The following is an 18,407-nucleotide window of genomic DNA, read 5'->3' on the forward strand; positions in this document are numbered from 1 at the left end:
ATCATAGTGAATAAATTAAATGTGAAGTTTGAACCTTGACCTCACTGTATCTCTATTGGTAGTCTGTGTCTATTTTTTAAAAAAACAGAGTAATTACTTTGCAATTGTTTTAGCTGTGATACTGCATCTTGGGATGGCCTCTGGATATCTATTCGATACATCCATTATTGTTAACAAATACTGGTGACCACGTTTTTGTTTGAGGTCGGGGACCTCGCCAATCAATCAAGACTCTTGTAAAAGGTTGTTCAAATGCAGGAATAGTTAAGAAAGGCGCAGGTTTTATTATCACTTGTGTGTTCTCCAATAACCTGAGATTAATGACACGTCTGGCAAAATTCAACTACATTCTGTTGCAGTCCAGGCCAGTAAAAGTGTCTCTGTGTTTCAGCCTGTGTTTTCCTCACTCCGAGATGACTTCTAGGTGGTCTCTCATGCACCATCCACGTCACCACTTTTCTGTATTCCATTGGCAATGCGATTTGTTGAACCTCTGCCCAATTATCATCTCCTTGAGTATGTGATAGTCTCCATTTCCTCATTTGGACATCATTTTTAGGTTAATAACACTCAGGGATACATTCAAAATTTCTAACATATACGCTTTTTGATAAAATTGCTTTAACCTTTTATCTTTCTGCTGTAATTCAATTAGTTTAAATGAACTAAAATATTTGCATGATGCCCTGTTTGCTCAATAGTTTTTTCACAACTATGTGATGGAACAAAGTCTCGTTAAATGCCACTTCCGCTTCCTTATCTTTACATTTTTGATATCTCCTGTTTCAACTGGCTTCGTTACCCACACTCAGGAAACTTCCAGGATTAGACTTCTGCATTACTTCAGTTACCTGCGTCTCCACTGGCTTTTCAACCAGAGTCGGCAGTACTGCTACCAGTGACTCAGCTGTATGTTTTGCAAAGATAGATTGTATTCCTGGAGCTGAGAGTTTGTCCAATACTCCAACCACAATTTCTCCACACTTTTCTCGACACTCTATCCTCGCTTTAAATCATTATGCACTTTTTTGTCTCAAGGTGAATTCCCTTTAGCACTACCTTTTCTGGAAATAGTCCTTCTGGAGTATATATCTCCTGATCTTTCAGCATCACAGACTAAGAGAGTCCTGTGTCCCTTAATATTGCATCCTCTTTACATGCCCTATGTCTGTAAATGTTCCCTTTGCAGGTATATTTTCTAAGCAGATCTGCCACTTCCTCTTTAACAAACCTCTGATCAGCTTATATTCTCCGATGCAGCTTTCTAGCTTCCACTGTGCTTTCTGTTACCACCCCAACAAAACTTCCAAACTTATCCTGTTTTCCTGCATCTGTATTTTTTTTTCCTGAACCCTCCAATGCAGTGATTTCATGTGACATAATTTATTGCAATGAAAGTACCGGACCATTTTAACTTCTTTGTTTCCTTCAAGTGTTTACTTTTTAGCCTGTGCGAAGTTATCCTTATGACCTTCTCCGAGATCCACCTTTCCCTCCCACGTGAGGATTTCTCTTTGCCCCAGTTTCTATCCCTCATGGACTGAAATTGATTCTAGAAGCAAAACCATGTTTTATGGATCAATTCATAATCATCAGCCACTTAAGTTGCCAGCCTTGCCGTTTTAACTCTATGCTCTTCCAAATGTGTTTGCACTATGTCAGGCAGTGAATCTTTGAACTCATCCAAAGTATTGCCTCACTCAGAGCATTGTAAAGCTCTTTTCCAGCTATCAAAATTACTTTGTTTGATCCTTTCACACTCAATATATGTTTGATCAGGATCCCTCATTATATTCCTGAAACGTTGTCTGTTGGATTCTGGCACAAGCTCATATGCACTTTCTTTACCTCCTCATACAGCCCAGATCCCTCATCTGATAGTGTTGTGTTGCGAATACTTGCCGAACTCAACCTACAAGTTTTATTTGGATCAAGAAAACCCACATGGTCACTGGCCACTGCAATTGTTTAGCCACTTTTTCAAATGAAATGGAAAGGGTTTCCATATCCTACTCATCAAATTTAGGCAAGGCTTGAATATATTTAAAACGTTTCTCACCAGGCTTTTGACTACTATGGTTTTGCTCATCCTCTCTCCGTTCTTCACTAAGCTCACCTTCAGCCTTCATCCCCATCCTTTTAAGCTGACTTTCCATTCTAAGTGTCCATCTCTGAAGCACAAACCCTCTCTATTTTTCTTTCTCTCCTGCTAAGGACATTCATTGTTTTTTTTTTCCTCCGCTAAACCTATTCATTCTCTTTCTTTCTCTTCTGAGTTTAGCCGTAACTCAAACTGCTTCATTTCCGCTTTTAACTCAAGCTGCGTCATTTGCAATTGAAGTTTGCTCATCTCTACAAATCCTGATGGGGAATCCAGCAATTTGGAATGCTGAGCTACTGCTGCAATCATCTCATCTTTCCTCACGTTAGGAGGTAGCTTAAACGCAAGCATGTCTACTAATTCCCGCAGCTTGGACTTATGTGAATTATGTTAAAAATGCCATGATCACTTCTTCCACCTCTAAAACATCCTTGGTTCCTGCAAGAGTCATTGCTATCTAAAGCTCTGTCTCCCCACCAAATAAACACACGAAATAAAAGACACTAATACTTGCCACTCGCTGCCTAAATCCCGCAAATGGCTCCCATTCTGTTATGGAACAGGTCCGACCCCACAGAAGATTTTAAGCAACTAGCCCAGACCGTAACTTTGTTATTTGTTAAAAGTTAGTGTACAGTGGATCTTCCTTGAGTGAATTAGCTGGTCAGACTGCCGAGTTTTAAACAAATAGCATTTATTTACCACATTACCGAATGAAACACAAGAAACCTTAAATAGAATGCCTGAATAACTAATCCTATATAAACCTGACAGGCTATCCAGACTTTAGGATCCTGTTACAAAATACTTGCAACAATCTTAATAAGCAAACCCCTTAGCACCAAGAGTAAAACTGACACAAAGGCTTACAGGTTATAAGGTCAGAAGGACAGAAGGAGGGGGAGAGCGTCCAGTTCCATCAGTGACCTTGACTGAACTAACCCCAGAACTGATCAGGCCTGTCCAATTGGAGAGTTGGCCACGTCCTCTTGATTGTCCAAATTTCTTATTAAATACTAAAAAAGGCTTCTGGCTGAGGCATTAACTGTTAAATATAAACAAAACGATCCCAATGAAACTTTCAAAGTTTAGACATATTTGAATCTTAGTTCATTTAGACTCTCTGTAAAAAAGTAAGGACAACATAACCTTGTAAATGGACCGGTTTTGTGACAACATGGCACATATGGCTTTGAACTGAATTCAGTAAATGTAAGTCTTACTGCTTTGAAGCCAATAAAATGTATTCAAGTGTTTGTGAGTTTACATAAAACAAAGCTGAATCGCATTATGTGTTGAAGGTTCAACATTGTTTTATTAGAGCTACGAGAGGAAAATCCAGACAGATCCACACTTCCTGTGTATGGTCAGGGAAAATATGCCCAGTGAGAATCTATTGGCTGGCGTCTGGTCTAGTTGAGGAGAGATCAGCACTTTAACTAATATCTAGATCGCGTATTTTGTGCGTGGCTCTGTTGGGAGGGTGGGGGAGGTTGTTCAGGCGGTTACAGCATTGCAAACGGACAACACAGCAGAATCATCGAGCCTGTGATAAAGAAACATCCATCATTCTCCCCCACAACTAACTTCACAAGAGCAATTTGTGATGGGAGATGTGACCAATAGTCAGCGATGTCAACATTCAATCAAGTCCAGTTGTCATTTGTGATCTGAAGGTACCATAGTGAAAGGGGTTAACTGGATCTGTTTGTTCAGTGACTGTGATTGATGCCAGTCTCCATGGATCCCTAATGATGTCGTTGGATGTTTTCCCTCTTCTATTAGTAAGGGGTTTCTTGCAATAATTTATACCATTGTAGCAGCCGATGCATCACCTGCAACACTAACAAGAATCAGAAGTTGCAGAGACCGACAGAGGAGAGGTCAGAATCTGAGAGTAGACTGGAATATTCTAACAATGGATCAGAATCTGAGAACAGTAGACTGGAATGTTGCACCAATGGTTCAGAATCTGAGAACCCGAGGATGGAATGCTGTAACAATGGACAGGAGTTTATCCTGGGGTCTTATCTATGTTTCCTGTTATTGGGACAGATTACCACTTCGGATACACGGTGTACTGCTGATTATTCAGGCTGGTTACTATCCCATGCTCGCTATTGTTGGTGTTCCTGGTAAGTTTCCCCATCTCTATCTATTTATTAATCCCATAAGCCATGGTGAACTTCAGTGCTATTTCTGTTAACTATATTTGGCAAAGTTGGAAACTACTGTCTTCAGTTTCAAATGCAAATCCATTCATTACCACAAATTTCAAAACCGCCCACACCCCGACCTCACACACATCTGAGGACAAGGCTGTTCACAATCCGGAAGTACCTTTCTACCCTGAATTGATTTATGTCTTCACATTCTCTCCATCAACAAACAGACCCACCACCAGCTCTGTGGTATCCCCATTCCACAGCTTGACGTTTGTTCGGTTGCTAAATATACCATTACATGCCTTGGAAAATTTCAGACTTCATGGTTCCAGCTCTCTTCTAATCACTCTTTCCATTTCAATGTTTCCATCATGACCTTGTTCTTGTCTCGAAAGTAATCACATGTCAGGCACACTGTGTCAGAATAGTAATGTCGCTGGCCACGTCATTCAGTGATCTAGGTTACTACACTAAAGACATTGTTTCAAATCCTATCTCAGACAATGAGAGAACTTAAACTCCAATAACAGGAACTGGAAATAAAAGCGAATTTCACTAATATAACCCCACTAGCATTTTGTCAATATGTTTATATATTTCGCTGATGTCCTTTGGTAAAGAAAGCTAACATTATTATCTGGTCTGGATAAGGACGACGTCAGGTCCACAGCAATGTGTTTTGCTCTATACTGACTTAAGGAATGGCCTCACATTAAAGGGCATTTAGTGAGGTCAACAAACGGTGCTCTTAACAGCGTTGCAGACATCCTATATAATGACAACACTAAAGTTTGGGGAAAAAAAAGAATGATGCGAGAGATCAGAAGAAATAGGAAGTGCCAGAGAAACTGAGCAGATTTGGCAGCCTCGGATCGAGATAAAAATAGAGTTGGCATTTCGAGTCCAATGACCATCCATCAGAACTGCACACAACTGGGAAATAGTGTGATTGATATTGGTGACAGGGACGTCTGTTGTGAAGGGGAGAAGGAGGGAGTTGAACAGATAGAGAAAGAGAGAGATAGAGGGAAAGAAGCAAATAGAGGGATTGTTGATGACCAGCTGGAATGGAAATAAAAATCAAGATTAATCTTATTTATTTATCTCCTGTTGCCATATTAACGAAAATGCTGTCCATGTAAGGTATACATCAAAGTCACGGTTTGAAGTGAGTTATGTCCTTTTGTCTCCCATTCCTAAGAATAATAATCTTTTTTTCAAAAAAAAAAATCATTAATGGGGCGTTGGACAGCATGCAATCCCTTTTCTACGTTGTCCTTGAGAAGCTGTTGGTGATCTGCCTTCCTGACCATGGCAGTCTGTGGGGGGTAAGCATTCAATGCTTAGTTGCGTCTGGTTTAATTTCTTTGAGACTTTTTAGTGAGTGAAATAACTGAGTGGTTGGGCTTGGACGTTTAAAACGGCAGCCGAGAGTTAACAACATTGCTATGGGTCGAGAGTCACATATAAGCCCGATCAGGTGAAGATGATAGATCTCATTCCTTTATGGGCATCAATGTGCCAGGTAGGTTTTTCTGACAATCGTTTCATTGTTTCTTAATGCATGATATTTTATTGAACTCAACTTCCAATATTTGTGTGGTGGGATTTGAATCTGTGCTCTGGGTCATTACCTGGGTCGCTGCATGAATAATCCGGAGATAATACAGCTCGGCCATCGCCTCCTCAGCATCTCCAAACATCTCCAATGGCAAGAGTGATGATGCTGTTGTCATAGCTATGCTGGAAGTATAGCGTTTCGCAAGGCAAAGAAATTATTTGGAAAAACATACCATCCTTCTCATTTTGTATTTACGAGAGGGTGAAATGATGGGAAGTGCTCTTGGTGAAAAGGAGCTGAATGCCCTTGGTCATGAGTCACTGACACAATTCATAGAGAGCAGCAAGTAGTCAGCACAGTATATTGTATAATGTCGTTCACTGAAAAATGATTCAAATATAGATGTGAAGACACCTCCCTGCAGTTTAGAGAGATATTGAGACAGCACGTGGGGCACTGTGAACAGATTTTCTCTCCATTATAAGGAATGATCTCCTTGCCACAGTGAGATAGCTTAAAGGAGTTTGACCAAACTAATCCTTGCAGTGATGGTACCATGAGGAGCATGTGAAGGAAATGAGTGTTTAATCTGTAATGCTGCAAAAGATTAAAAAGTGATTGCAATAAAACTTGAGTGTTTTGAACCTGGACTCATTATTCACAAAACAAAACAATGATAGCGTGAAATATGACGTGTTTTCCTGCAGTACATGTTTTCATATGTGTACAGATACATTGATAGAAAAGGTTTAGCAGGATATGGGTCAAGTACAGGGAAATGGAGTTAGCATGAATGGACATTTTGTTTGGCATAAACAAATTTGGGCTAAAGGGCCTGTCTCCCTGCTGTTAAACTCCATGACTGTCTGATAGTTTTCATTCTCTGTGGAGACCCCCTGTTGGTTGCAAGCGAACTGCAGATTCTGAATGAACTCTCTCCATCTCAACAACAGTTGGAGTGAGACCCTGCACTAAGCAACATGTTGTTCACAAACATGTCAGCAGCTGCACTGTGATCGAGTTGGCCATTCCCAAAAGTTTCTGATCTCCATGCCGAAGACGAGCCTGTCTTCTCAGAGATCGCAGATGCCTCCTTGCGACGTGGGACAAGCCATCCGTTGTACTCCTCTCCATCAGCAAACCACATTAATGTAACACATGTGTAGCTATAGCAATGGAGGCAGGAGGAAAAACTTGGGCCAGTCTGTCTGTGCAGTCTCTGCTTCATTGGTGTGTCGTGTTGCAGCATCAATGACATCTTCCTATTTCAGTGTAACAGTTTGGAGGGGCAGAATGATTCCTTCTTTTCGTGTGTCAGAGTCTCGACGAGGTTGCATGATCTCCTCCTCATCCCAGGGAAGAGGTTCATTGTTGGGTGACTCGTGGTAGCTGCTAACCAGCGTGTTGTGCTGACTAGACTCTTTAAGGTCCTGTGTAATAATAGACAAACAGGAGGCTGGAGAACACAACAAGCCAGGCAGCATCAGACGGTGGAGAAGTAAATATTTCCGGTATAATCGTTCTTCAGGATTGGGGGTGGGGTAGGGGAACTGCAGGTAAAGAGAGAAGGAAATGGTCGGGGTGGGGAGAGTAGGGAAGGGGAATTGAAATGGTTGGTGACTGGGAGCTCATGTCGGCCCCTTTGGGCCCGGCTGTGATGGTTGGGAAAATATGTCCTTAGTTTATGTTTGGTCTCCCCAATGTAGAGAAGACCACATCGGAAGCACTTGGTGGAGTACACTAGGTTGGAATGAGGCAGGTGAATCTCTGCATCACCTGGAAGGACTGTTTGGGACGCTGAATGGAGGTGAGAGAGATTGTGTGCCAGCAGGTGTTGCATTCCGTTTGCAGGGGCAGTTGTCAGTGGGGATTGGAGGGTTTGGTGGGGAGTGTGGCACGAACCAAAGATTAACGAAGGGAATGGTCCGTGTGGAAAATGTGCCAGGTGTTGGGATCCAACCTAGTTTACTGTAACTGGTGCTCCCAATGTGGTCTTCTCTACATCGGCGATCCCAAATGTTAACTAAGGGGATGTTTTGCTTAGCATCTCAGCTGGGCCCGTAAGGGCTGAGCTGACCTACCAGTCACTGCCTATTTCAATTCCCCCTCCCACGCCCTTTCCAACGTGGCCATCCTTGACTTCCTCCATTGACACAATGAAACAAACTGCAAATTGGAGTAACAACACTTCATCCTCTGCCTGGTCAACCTACAGCCCGGGGGACTCAATATTGAGTTCTCCAATTTCAAATACCCTCCACTCCAATCCCCTATAAACATTCCCAGCCCCTCCTCCTCCCTTCCATTCCACTGATCAGCCCATCTTCCATCTCCCAACTGGATTCATTCTTCCCATCGACCAACCCAGTCATAACCTCTACTTTTTTCACCTATCCTCTGTACCTGGACGATTGTGTACAGGGTTAGTGAGACTGTACCTGGAGTATTATGTACAGTTTTAGTGAGCTAATCTGAGAAAGAATATGCTGACCACAGAGGAAGTGCAATGGACATTCTCCAGATCCGTCCCTCAGATGGTGAGATTGTCTGATGCAGAAACTCGGCCTGTGTTCTCTAGGATTTCAAAGAACGACAGGTAATTGGAGTGAAGTTTAGAAAATTCACTAAGCATATGACAAGGTGGAAATAAACAGGATGTTTCTCTGGATGTCTACCCTAACTTAAGGCAAATAATGGCAGGATAAGGGACAGGCCATTTAAGACTGCAATGAGGAGGAAATTCTTCACTCGGAGAGCACTGACTAATACAGAGGCATGGAAATCTGCTGGCAGGGCAAGTTTAGGGAGAATCCCCAGGAATTCAGCAAGTGTGTCAAGTGGAACAGAATAAGCAGGCAATAGGTAGGAGTCATTAATGAATTGCCAAGTTGCATCTAAATCAACTTTAGTGGAAGGAGACAGAGGGTAGTGGTAGAAGCCTGTTTGTGTCCAATGGTGTACGACGGGGAGCAGTGTTGTGCCCTTTATTATTTGTGATTCGGAGTTACTTGTGTTGGACTGGGGTGGCCAAGTTAAAAATCACACAACACCAGGTTTATTCGGGGGCACGAGCTTTCAAAGTGCACAACCACCTGATGAAGAAGCAGCGCTTCGAAAGCTCATGCCTCCGAATAAACCTGTTGGGCCAGGATAAACCTGGTGTTGTGTGATCTTTCACCTTATTATTTGTGGAATTCATAAATGTTGTATCTGTGAATATGGAGGAGGGGTGGTGAGAGTGTGATAACGAAGTTTGTGTTTGATACAACGAATGACCAGTTGATTGGCAGTGAGGAGGAAGGTTTTACGTTGCAGGAAGATACAGATGGAATGATCAGATGGGCAGATCAATAGCAGATGGAATGTAACCCATATAAATATGAGGTGATGCACTTTGGAAGAAGAAAGCAGACAGGGGAGTACTCAGTAAATGGCAGCACACTAGGGAGCTCAGAGGGAGCTTCTTCACACGTCGCTGAATGTGACTGGACAGGTTAATACACAAGTTGAAAAAGAAAATGGGAGCTAAGCATAGCCTTTATTCTTCGAGGCACGGATTAGAAGAGCTAGGCAGAACTTTGGTTAGGTCAAGATGGAATACTTGGTGTAGTTCTGGGAACCACATTAAAGGAAGGATGTGATTGTACTGGAGGAGGTTGCAGACGAGATTCGCCAGGATGTTCCCTGGGATGGAGCATATCAGCTATGAAAAGAGGCGAGGTAAGCTCGGGTTGTTTACATTGGAGCCGTGAAGGCTGAGGGGGACGTGATTCAGAAGGAAAAGATTTTGAGGGATATGGGTAGGCTGGATAGACAGCAGCTGTTCCTTTTAGTCAGAGGGCAAAGAACAAGGGGGAGCACACTCTTAAAGTGAAGTGTTTGAGATTTAGAGGGGACTTGAGGATCATTTTTCACCCAGAGGGTTTTCAGGTCTGGAAGGCACTACCGAAGAGGGAGTTGTCACGGGTAACCGCACAGCTGTTACAAAGTACTTGGATGACGTCTTGAAGTGTCATAATATTTGTGTAGAAAAGTGGGAGTAATGTAGACCGTGCTGTATTTCTGATGAGGACATGATTGAGCAAGGTCAATCATTGAGAAGCTTAAGACAGGAACTTTTGGGTTTCAGAACACTCTGTATGCACAAGGGTAACAAGAGTGAACTTGTAACAGCTTTAAAAAGTACGTCAATGTCAAAAAGTAAAGGAAACGAACGTGCAGCTTCTTTACAGTCTGAAACCAGAGAATGGAGAAGAGGGAAATGGCAGAACTATGCAGCAAATATTTCAGTTATGTCTTCACTGAAGAAAACAAAACAAAAAAAAATTCTTCCCAGCCATACAAGGAAAGCTTAATCTGGTGAGAGAGAAAAAGGGATTAGAATACAATTAGCAAATATACGTTATGGAGAAAATACGTTAACTGAAAGCAGTGGGCTGAGACAAAGGCAACAGAGATATATAAAATGGGAATCATATTTGAGAGACTGACTTTCAGAAAAACTATGGAGAAGCAATCAATACAATACGGATGGATTTTCAGAAAGATTTTTGATAAAGTCCCAAACCTACTATGCAAATTCGAATCCTATGGGACTGGGGCTAACAGAAGGGCATGGGTTTAGAATGGCAGAGCTAACAGGAAACAGTGTGTAGGAATAAATCGATTTTGTTTTACAGCAGAGGACTCGGGGGGTATAGCAGGATTCAGTGTTTGGGCTCTAGCTATTTCAAATACACACCAAGCTTTTGTTAGAGGGAATCAAATGCAATATCTCCGCACCAATCAACCAAACCGCCCCATGGCCAAACATTTCAACTCCCCCTCCCACTCTGCCGAGGCCATGGAGGTCCTGGGCCTCCTTCACCGCCGTTCCCTCACCACCAGACGCCTGGAGGAAGAACGCTTCATCTTTCGCCTCGGAACACTTCAACCCCAGGGCATCAATGAGGGCTTCAACAGCTTCCTCATTTCACCTTCCACCACCTCATCCTAGTTTCAAACTTCCAGCTCAGCACTGTCCCCTTGACTTGTCCGGAATTGTCCGACCTGCCTAGCTCCTTTTCCACCTATCCACTCCACCCTCTCCTCCCTGACCTATCACCTTCATCTCCGCCACCACTCACCCATTGTATTCTATGCTACTCTCTTCCGACACCCACCCTCCCCTAGCTTATCTCTCCACGCTTGGGGCTCACTGCCTTTATTCCTGCTGAAGGGCTTTTGACCGAAACGTCGATTTCGCTGCTCGTTGGATGCTGCTGAATTGCTGCGCTCTTCCAGCACCACTGATTCAGGCCCTTGATGAGACCCCATCTCGAACATTGTGCAGTATTGTGGGCAGTTTTGGTCTCCTTACCTAATAAAGGACAATGCTGACACTGCGGGAGAAAAGTGAAGGATGACCAGACTGATCTCTGGGATAACAGGCTTGTTGAAAGGAGCAGAGTTTGGGTCGACTGAACCTCTATTCCATGTGCTTTAGCAAAATGAGTGGATACCTCAGTGAAATATATCAAACTCTGACAGGGTGAGACAGATTACAAGCAGAGATGATAATTTTGTAGCCATTTCAGAGACCATTGAAAAGTTTATCTCATGTTTGTGCATCTAGAGTCACTTTTATGCCAGACCTGGAAAGCACGGGAGATTTACTTCCTGAAAGTACACTGGGGATATAAACTGATGTTTACAATCGACATTGGCTTCAGGGTAACTATTACTGACACCAGATTTTATATCTCAATATTTTATTAATTGTTTTTAAATTCCACCAGCTGCCAGAGCATTATCATTGTCTACATTAGTAATCCAATTATATTTCCCCAATAGCACCATCTTCACATGGGGACCTATCAGAAACCACACTGAGCAGGTTATTCCTGTGCTGCTTGACAGCTCTGTTCAAAAGAACTCCCACCAATTTGAGCATCGTTATTGGACTTCGGGCGTGGAAATTGGTCAGATTGTAATTATTATTCTCTTAAGGGAGTGGACATAGTTGGGTAATTTTCCACATTACCAGGGAGATGTCAGAGTTGGAGCTGGAATGAAACCTCTTCCCCAGGGACACGGCTTGTTTTGCAGCACAAGTCTTCAGTCGTATTGCAGGAATGGTGTCAGGGCCCATTGCCTTTGTCGTACCTACTGTGTTCAGCTGTTTCTCTATGTCACGTGCAGCAAATCGAATTGGTTGAACACTAGCATCTGTGATTCTGTGGGCATCATGGTGAGGGTGAGGTAGATCATCCACTCAACACTTTTGGGTGAGGATGTTGCAGATACTACATCCTTGTCTTTTACACTGAGGGTGCAGGGCTTTTCCCTTATTTAGGATGGGGATGTTTATGCAGTCCTTTCCTCCGTCATTTGTTTCATTATGCATCACCATTTGTGACTAAATGTGCCAGGACTGCAGAGCTTCAATCAGATCTGTTGGTCAAGTCTGGTAGTTTTATCGGTTAGCATCAGATTTAGGTTCACGTGGTTCTGACCTTGGCACGTTCACCCACACTCGTCACTGAGCCATAGATCATGTTGATGGTAATGAAGGATTATCCTGGGCAAAAAAGTTACCAGTTGTGGTTGAATGCTGTTCTGCTTCTCCTGCTGCTGTGGTGTACAGCACTGTATGAAAACGCAGTTTTGAGCTACAATATCTGCAATGCAATTCTGCTGTCTGTTCCCCAATTCACATCGAGACCCATTCGCCCATCAGCCCTGTACTCAGTGACCAACTCTGGTTTCTGATGTAGGAATACTTCCATTTTCTAAAATTCTCATTCTGCTGACGGTCTCTCCCCGAGTCATGCTTTCGATCTGACACATTCCACAAAAGCATTTAACTGATTTTAATTCAACTGTTTATTTCATCTGAATCTTTTTCCTTCATTAATGCCATCTTCAGTGTTAAAGTGAATGTGTTTCCCTCTGTTTCTCTGCCTGACCACGATTACGAGCTCTGTAGTGTCAGTGAAGCCAGCCTTATGTCGTTCCAGAGCCAATGAATTCTCTGGATTCCCAATAATCTTCACCACAGTGTATGTTTTCTCTTTTGACTTGATGCTGTCCCTTACTTGCCTTATCGTTCATGGCTGCCTTGTCCTCACATGAGTATATTTCATCTTCTTTCTGATGAATTTCATTATTTTCTGAATTATCCCCAGAAACTCCTTCCATTGCTGCTCTATGGTCTTCCCTGCTCAGCTTCCCTTCCAATTAACTCTGGCCAGCTCCTCCAGAATGACTTTTGACTTATATTGCTCAATTATAATCACAGTACATCAAGAAAAGAGCAATAGATATAAACCGAAAGAAGGAGTTTTGAGAGATGGGACACGAAGAATAATTGGTGGATTTCGTAACTAGATAGAAAGAGATAACGAGAGACAGGATGTAAATGTGAAGGTAAGAAAAATGAGAAAACTAGATTATTGAAAGAAGTAGATGTACATCCCTCAATGGTTTGGCAATTCCTGTGTGCTACGGTCCTCTGTATAGTTTGATGCCAGAATTTTTATCTCCAATAATATGACAGACACTAGCTTTAGCAAGACCCAGCAGGCCAATATATTGAATTCCTGAAAGAAAGGGGATTAACTGAAATAAATTGGGACACCATAAGCAAGCTTTATAGCACACATCCTGGTAAGAATGGGAGACAAGAGTAAGGAATCCCAGAAAAGGGGGAACGTTGAGAGAAGGGGAACATATCATTTCAGATGAGGATCAAATAATGCTTTAATGCTTTATAAATGTTCTACATCATGTGCACCATTTTTTTGTTATCTGTCTCTCCATTGTTCATTCATAATGTGTTATACACATACGAACAATCTTCCTTATCTGAACACACACGGATAAAAAGTGTGTATAAAATAGTTTTTTCCACCATTTCAAACTGTCCTGTTGTCGTGCTATCAGGATACATGAACACCAACTGGCAACAAAAAGACATGACCCACTATCACTCGTTTCCATACATGCAGACAAAGAATTATACCACTTTGACTGGGACTACACACACATCGTAAGAAAGGCAAAACAAAGACGCACGAAAGTTCGTAGAGGCATGGCGTTCTAACCAGAAGTACATGAATAAACGCATCAATTTCGATCCTATCTACTTTCCCTTGAGAAAAAGAATTGGAAATGACATAATCCAACTTAAGAAACCAAAACCTATAAATAGAGAGTCGATACATACCACCAGTGGGTTACCGGAGACTCGAACTGATTATGTTACCTCGTCATGGTAACGAAACATCTGAAAACAAACCTTCAAGCTCAGCGAGCTAATTTACATACTTATAAATTGTCATTTTTCTTTTAATGGTTGAATGTCACTCATGTTTTAACAGATTATGAGGCGAGGCGAGCTTTTCTGGGTGTGAGTTTTTTATTAACAGAGGGGTTCGACATCGACATCATAACAGCTTGAGGGCTTGTCGTGTGGGATTAGGACAGATTTGCACAGATTTGTGGTACGAACGTTGCCAGCAGATTCCATCACTTGGCAGTTAGTGACCTGGATCTTCAAATAAAACAGGTGAGAAAATTCTTTTAATTTTGATTCCTTGTGGTTGGTTAAATTATAAGAAATGGCTTTTTAACATCACTAAAGAGGTTCTGGGGTTTGAAGATGATTTCCAAGTTTGCCAAGAAAGTCGAAAAAGATTGAGGAAGGGCATAATTTTACAATTAACAAATAGATTAGAATTGGGTTTAACCAGGGACAAAAGGAAAGCTGAAATTGTAATGGAATTGGTCCAACACTTTGGTGCATCAGAGAAACAGCACCTGCAGTCGAGTGAGAAAAAACTTAAATTGCAAATGCGGCAACTGGACTTAGAAGATAATGAAAGAGACAGAAAGAGAGAGAAAAAAGAGAAAGAGAACGAGAGGAAAAAGAAAGAGAAAGTATCTGAAATTCGGAAGTTTGAAATTAGATAAGCAAGTTAAATTAATAGGATGAAGATAAAGGGAGAATGTCGGGATGTATACAACTATGTTAATACATTGCCATATTTCGGTGAAAAAAAAGTCAAAAGCTTTTTTTATTTCTTTCCAAAAATTGACTCGGCAGATAGTAAGTTCAGAAACAGAGATGGAACCAGATCAGTTTGAAAGAATTAAACAAAGTAATTTAGACAGATGGATGCAGACCTTAAATATGGATAAGACCTGTGAGACCCGAAGGGAGATTATTCTGCTAGAGGTGTTTAAAAACTCACTTCCAGAGTTGGTAAGGATTCACGTGAATGGATAGAAATTGCAAGAAGTGAGAAGCGCGGCAGATTTGGCAGGTAAATATGCATTGGTGCATGAAATGAAATTTAGCTTCTCGGAGGAGTTTCATCCTGTGAGGGATAGAAATTGGGAGAAGGGGAGATCCTACACTGCAAAGCATAGAGTAAAGCACGCTGGCAATACTTTACCACAGGTGAAAAAAGAAGTCCAAGGGGTTGAAAGGTGGTGAAAGCTTCAGGTGTTCTCACTATAAGGGAGTGGAATTACTGTGTAATTACATAAAATTACAGTGCCTATGGTTTTAGAAGGGCACTGGGAAAATGAGCTTTCACTGCTGTAAGCTGGGACACACAGTGCTGGTGGTTGAAGGAAGACACGTTGGGAAAAGATGTGGTAAAAGAGGCTAAGCCAGTGGCATTAGTGAAACTGGTAAAGGAGACCCCAAATGGTGCCAAAGAGCTGCAGGAAAGTGCACAGCCTAGCCGGGGTTGGTATGGAGTCAGTGCCTGATCTCGAGAAAAGAATTCGCCTCTGTAGATAAAGTTTACTCGGGGTGGGGGGGGGGGGGGGGGGGGGGCGGGGCGGTGGACAAGAAATTATAACTTTGCAAGATACAGTATCTGTTCAGTATCTAATAGTTGAGAAGTTGGGCGCCAGAAAATCACAACAGATCAGGTAACTTGCGAAGAGCAGGACAATCGACGTATCAGGCATAAACCCATTTTAGGAATGTGGCGGGGGGGGGGGGGGGGGCAAGGGGGCTGAAAGATAAATAGGAGGGTGGGAGCTGGGCTGGTGGGAGGGTCACTGGGAGGGCCATAGGAAGATGAAGGTGAGAGTAATAGTGATATGTCGGAGGGTAGGGTGAATGCATAGGCGGGAAGGAAGATGGACAATTAAGACAGTTCAAGAGGGCTGTGCTAATTTGAATGATTGGATCTGGGATGAGGTTGGGGAAGGGAGATTTGGATTTTGGTGAATTCAACGTTGATGCTGTATAGTTTGAGGGTCCCAATGTCTTACCACTTATCCACTTCACTCTCCTGTCCAACCTATCACCATCAGACCCCACCAGCATCTACCTATCGCCTTCGAAGCTAACATCCACCCAGTTCCACACCCACCCTCCTATTTATTTCTCATTCCCTTCCCCCTCCCTTACCCCCCACTTTCCTGATGAAGGACTTGTGCGTGAAAGGTCAACTCTCCTGCCTTCCGGATGCTGCCGACCTGCTGTTCTTTTTCAGCCCCACACTTTTCAACTCTGATCTCCAACAATTGCAGCCCTCAGTTTCTCTCGGCCTCTAATAGTAAGAGATGGAAGTAGTTTCACTCTTTCTAACATGTTATTCAAGAGCGTGATAATTTATGGAATGGGGACAGAAATTAAGCATTCCCTGTGCAACATCAGGTTGGAATGCTAAATCAATAGTGGGGAAGTAACAGTGAGAGTGAGTGACAGAGTGTCAGTTCCAGGAATACAGTTTGTTCTTGGGAATGATTTAGCAGGAGGCGAGGTGGGATAGGCACCCCTTGTGGTGGAGAAGGCAAAGGAAGATTAGAGAACTAGGGAGTTAAAAAGAAAAAACGATTTTTTCCAGAAAGTGTAGTAACAGATCTCATTGTCATAAGTCACAGCAGGAAGGAAAAAACGAAAGAAAAAGACAAAGGGGTCGATGTGCAGTTAACTGATACCCTGTTTGGTGTCACGGTGCAGGAAAGAAACCTGACCAGGCAGAGGGTCAGGCAGTGGTGTTTAGTCCTGAAAGGCTCAAGCACTTACACCAGAGATATATACCCACACATACACCTGCACACACACAGAAAAGGAATCAGAATATATTATCGAACGTTATTAATTTAAAGATAGAATCCTAAAATTAAAATGGAGACCACAGTAGGTTAGTGCAGAAGGGAAATGGGCCGAAGTGCAACAGATTGTGTTACCGGTAGCATACAGTGTTACGGGTAGCACATCAACTAACTGCAGGCGGTCACATAGGTGTACGGAAGACTCAGACTAAGGTACAGAAGAATTTCCAGTGGCCTGAAATGCACAAGGACGTGGTTAATTTTTGTTACATGCCAAATGGTATGTAAGTCTCAGGCAGTTAAAAAAAAAAACAGCACCTTTGTGGGCAATTCCTGCATTCGAAGAACCTTTCACGTGGTTTATAATTAATTGTGTAGCTCCCCTTTCTAAATTAAAAGTAGAAACCAATATTTGCTGGCCATGATGGATGTGTCTACCAGATTTCCAGAGGCAATTCCATTATGGAGTGTTAAGGTAAAAAGGGAGGTGGAGGCGTTGGCAGCTTTCTTTACTCGCTGTGGACTGTGCAGAGCGATTTATTCAGACCAAGGTTCTAATTTCACTGCTCAGCTGTTATAGGAAGTCATGGATAGCTTCGAAATACAGCAGTTCAAATCAGGTGCGGCCCATCCTGAATCCCAAAAAACCTTGAAAATTTAGCATCAGACACTGAAGACCATGTTAACAGCGTACTGTCAGGATTACCTGAATGATTGGGATAAAGGTGTCCCATTAAATTGTTTCCCATTAGAGATGTCCCAAATAAATCTATTCAGTTTACTTCCTTTGAGTTAATATTCGTACATGAAGTGAGAAGTCGTTTGAAGCTATTTAAATATGAATTGACAAGACTGACTTCGGAGATCTCACACTTGGATTATGTACGTGAAGTGAGGGAGAGATTAGATGGAGTAGATGAGTTAGCTCAACAGCATCTGAAGAGGGCACAACATAGAATGAAGCAGGAGGCAGAAAAAAAAATCTAAAACTTTGATGATTTCTCGTGGGGACGCCGTATTGCCACTAGTGGTACGAAATCCCTTTAAAGCCAGGTTTAGTGGCTCCTTTCAAATTAAAAAAAAATGTTGAGTCAGTTAAACTATCTGGTAAAGATACCGGAGCTGACAAAAACGTTATTAAGTGTGTCATGTGAAGGAATAATGCTCCAGCCACATTTAAGTCTCAGGAACAGAGTTGAGGCCAGATGAACAAATTGTGCAGGTTTTCTGTATGATGTAGTGACCTTTAGCAAGTGGTTGAAAGCTCACATGTTACAGTTGGCAGAGCATGTTGGACGATTACAAGAAGCAAACTTGGTAATAAACTTAAAGAAAACAGAATTCGCGAAGGCAGAGGTGATGTTCTTGGGACATTACATTGGACATGGAAGGTTGATCCCATGGAACACAAAGACGAAGGGCTTTGAGGAATTTCCACGACCATCCTCGAAGAAAGAGGTGCTTCGATTTTTGGAACTGAGTGGATTCTATCAGAAGTTTGTAACAAACTTCAGCAGCG

The 18,407-nt window shown here is 42.4% G+C and overlaps 1 protein-coding gene and 1 long non-coding RNA gene across 2 annotated transcripts in view; both read right to left on the minus strand.

The window, feature by feature from the left end:
* Positions 1–18,407, minus strand: part of LOC148139665 (uncharacterized) — a 481,109-nt gene that overhangs the window by 347,876 nt on the left and 114,826 nt on the right. The gene's annotated exons all lie outside the window — the stretch shown is intronic.
* The window catches only part of LOC148139710 (uncharacterized), a 49,991-nt gene continuing 45,764 nt past the window's right edge, over positions 14,181–18,407 (minus strand). The window contains exon 4 of the long non-coding RNA XR_015753564.1: positions 14,181–14,360. This is a non-coding gene — a long non-coding RNA (uncharacterized LOC148139710). The remainder of the gene's footprint in view (positions 14,361–18,407) is intronic.

This window comes from Chiloscyllium plagiosum, unplaced genomic scaffold (genome assembly GCF_037043375.1).
Source record: "Chiloscyllium plagiosum isolate Xiang-an unplaced genomic scaffold, Cpla_swu_hap1 HiC_scaffold_38, whole genome shotgun sequence".
NCBI lineage: Eukaryota > Metazoa > Chordata > Chondrichthyes > Orectolobiformes > Hemiscylliidae > Chiloscyllium > Chiloscyllium plagiosum.